Source organism: Bison bison, unplaced genomic scaffold (genome assembly GCF_000754665.1).
Source record: "Bison bison bison isolate TAMUID 2011002044 unplaced genomic scaffold, Bison_UMD1.0 scf7180017864036, whole genome shotgun sequence".
In the NCBI taxonomy this organism is placed as follows: Eukaryota; Metazoa; Chordata; class Mammalia; order Artiodactyla; family Bovidae; genus Bison; species Bison bison.
This window is the reverse complement of record NW_011494608.1, coordinates 5,737,793-5,741,498: the sequence shown is the minus strand read 5'-3', so window position 1 is coordinate 5,741,498 and position 3,706 is coordinate 5,737,793. Positions and strand designations below refer to the sequence as shown.

The following is a 3,706-nucleotide window of genomic DNA, read 5'->3' as shown; positions in this document are numbered from 1 at the left end:
TTGTATATGGTGTTAGAAAGTGTTCTAGTTTCATTCTTTTACAAGTGGTTGACCAGATTTCCCAGCACCACTTGTTAAAGAGATTGTCTTTAATCCATTGTATATTCTTGCCTCCTTTGTCAAAGATAAGGTGTCCATATGTGCGTGGATTTATCTCTGGGCTTTCTATTTTGTTCCATTGATCTATATTTCTGTCTTTGTGCCAATACCATACTGTCTTGATAACTGTGGCTTTGTAGTAGAGCCTGAAGTCAGGTAGGTTGATTCCTCCAGTTCCATTCTTCTTTCTCAAGATCGCTTTGGCTATTCGAGGTTTTTGTATTTCCATACAAATTGTGAAATTATTTGTTCTAGCTCTGTGAAGAATACTGTTGGTAGCTTGATAAGGATTGCATTGAATCTATAAATTGCTTTGGGTAGTATACTCATTTTCACTATATTGATTCTTCCAATCCATGAACATGGTATATTTCTCCATCTATTAGTGTCCTCTTTGATTTCCTCGTTTTTGTTAATACACCACATTAACAAATTGAAAAACAAAAACCATATGATTATCTCAATAGATGCAGAGAAAGCCTTTGACAAAATTCAACACCCATTTATGATAAAAACTCTCCAGAAAGCAGGAATAGAAGGAACATACCTCAACATAATAAAAGCTATATATGACAAACCCACAGCAAACATTATCCTCAATGGTGAAAAATTGAAAGCATTTCCTCTAAAGTCAGGAACAAGACAAGGGTGCCCACTTTCACCATTACTATTCAACATAGTTTTGGAAGTTTTGGCCACAGCAATCAGAGCAGAAAAAGAAATAAAAGGAATCCAAATTGGAAAAGAAGAAGTAAAACTCTCACTATTTGCAGATGACATGATCCTCTACATAGAAAACCCTAAAGACTCCACCAGAAAATTACTAGATCTAATCAATGATTATAGTAAAGTTGCAGGATATAAAATCAACACACAGAAATCCCTTGCATTCCTATACACTAATAATGAGAAAACAGAAAGAGAAATTAAGGAAACAATTCCATTCACCATTGCAACGAAAAGAATAAAATACTTAGGAATATATCTACCTAAAGAAACTAAAGACCTATATATAGAAAACTATAAAACACTGGTGAAAGAAACCTCAAAATAATTCTTGTTCTGAAAGCGTCATCCCTGGACTTCTGCTTTACTGTTGGCCGCTCCATAGACCAAATACAATGTTATTAGTTTCACAGCAATTTATGCTGAATGAGTTATGCTTTAGGTCACGTACCTTGAGTGACTTTTTCTGGGTACATTTTATGGGCAGACATTTGATGCTGGACTTTGAGTTACAAATGAATGCCACGGCTGGCTTGTTGGGTTTCTTTTATGTCTGACCATGCCCTCGGCATCCTTCTGCAGTTTTTAAAAGCCTTTCATGTGATCTGAGGTTTCTGTGCTTGAGTCGATGATTACTAGGATGACAGGTGACACCTCGTTTTTAGGTGGTGACAGCGGCACCGAGTAGAAAGCTATCTGTATTGCGAGGAGATGGTGTCGTTTATCGATGAGCACGCACAGACATGAGTCCATGCTGCCGGTCCAGGTTCAGCAGGGTGCTCGCAGTGGTGCTGGGCCCGGCGCTTCGTTCCCGTGCCTCTGCCCGCAGCTGTTGTCCTTCTTGCAGGGACTCGGCTCTCTGAGCCTGTAGGTGTGTGCTGTTTTAGGGAGGGAGGAGCAGGGCTCTTGCGCGCCTGCCGTGTGTCGGGTGCTGTCACAGGTGCTTTGTCTTGTTGTTTGGTCGTTCAGTCGTGTCCAGCTCTTTGCAACCCCATGGACTGTAGCCCGCCAGGCTCCTCTGTCTCTGGGATTTCCCAGGAGTGAGTTGCCATGCATATCAACTCAGTTTTCAGAGTGAAGGTTTGAAGGTCTCCGCTTTAGACCACTCTCCCTTCTCTGCCCGAGTTTGGAATCAGCAGAAAGAAACATCTGTCTCAGGTGGACGGTGGAGCCTGTGCCCAGTGTGACTCAGGGCTGCCCAGATGTTCCCCAGCCTCTGGCAGAGCCCTAGGGCCGGCCCCATCCCGTCGCGCCAAGAGCCAGGCAGAATCCCTGCTCTCGCTCGGCAGGCAGGCCGCAGAAGGGCCTGAGCGGCGCACACGCTGGTTCTCCTGCCAGATCTGCCCTCTCCCTTAGGAGGGGTGAGGGGAGGGTGAGGTTGGGACCCTACCCTAGGCTGTCCCTCCTCCAGGAAGCATGGAGCCCGGGGGCACGTCCACGGGACCTCCTGGACAGCGTCGTCAGGTACTGATCATCTTTCCTATTTTGGGTGAGAGGCTGGAGATCCGGGGTGAAGCCCTCCTTGCTGTTGCCCAGCTGGTGGGTCCTTCACTGCGCTCAGGTCTGTGGCTGTTGCAGGTGCGTCCCCCCGGGCTGGATGCAGTGGGCGTGAGACGCTCATCGGTCGTGGCACCTCGGCCAGCGTGAGGACTTGCACAGCACAGCACAGCCGGGTTTTTTGTGCACAGAGGGCTGGGATTTGCCGCTGTTGGTGATAAACTGCTTAGCCTTGAGGATACGGCTTTGAAAGATTTGGAAGCTGAGTTGGAAATCCAGCTTTTGGGAGTTTATTCATTCAACATTCACTGAGAGGTCCGCATTGGTGTGTTGCACCAGCGCTGGACTCGAGACAAATGAGGCCCTGGGTGCCCCGTCCTCGGAAAGCTCACGGCCAAACAAACAGAAAACTGAGCGATTCTGATCCTGTACGAGAAAAGCACGCGGGAAGGGCTTGCAAAGGCGAGGAGGCAGAGAAAGTGCAGGATAGAGGCCTTTCTTGAAGAGCTGAGGCGGGTGAGCACCGCCTCTGCCTCGGGTCGTGGTGGGAACAGGTGAGGATCACACGTGTGACCTGGCCCTCCCCAGGGCCAGGCTCAGGAGCCGTCGGTGATGGCCGGAGTGGTGGGGGTGCTCGTGTGCAGGACAGGGTCACAGTGGAGGCCGGGAGAGCTGAGAAAGGCGTGATGTCGTGGATTCTCTGAGGTGGTCTCTAGTTTATAGACACACACACACACAGACATATATACGTAGTCAGCACAGATTAGCCTGTGCCGTGGCAGAAACATGGCCCCTAGAATCTCAGAGAGATCAGCCCTCAGCACGGCCCAGGTTGCCGTCTCCTTCTCGTGGTGTCTGATGCAGATCGGGCAGGTAGCTTTCCAGGGTGGCTGACCTCCCTGAGGTCACTCAGCGATCCGGGCGCGTCCGTCTGCTCGTGTCCGGCCCCCAGGACTGCCTTGAGGAGGAGGCGGGGCGCCCCTGGGAGTGCTTTGTCTCCCAGGGACCCGCATGGCTTCCCCTCCCGACCCTCCAGCCTTTCCTCCTGCAGAGGGGCTGTGGGTGGGGAGGGGCTCAGGGCCCCCCAACCTTCTGACCCACCCTCTGCCCCTCACCGTGCCTTCAATCTCGCTGTCTTGCCCCCTGTCCCTCCCAAGGGCGGCCAGCGTGCCGGAACTGCAGGACGTGCTGTGTCCTCCTGGCCCGTTTCCAGCTGTGGGCGTCGGTCAACATGCTTCCTCTCCCCTGTGTCGGTTTCCTAGTTGAGGACTTGGAGGTGATGGTGATGGCACCGTGGCTCGGGAGGCGGAGGAGGTTTAGTTGGGATGGCGCGTGGGCAGCAGTGGGCACGGGCCTGAGGTCTGGCTCTGTGGACCGTGGGCCG

The 3,706-nt window shown here is 50.8% G+C and overlaps 1 protein-coding gene across 4 annotated transcripts in view; it reads left to right on the top strand.

The window, feature by feature from the left end:
* TRAPPC9 (trafficking protein particle complex 9) overlaps positions 1 to 3,706 on the top strand; it is a 390,359-nt gene that overhangs the window by 79,746 nt on the left and 306,907 nt on the right. The window lies entirely within an intron of this gene.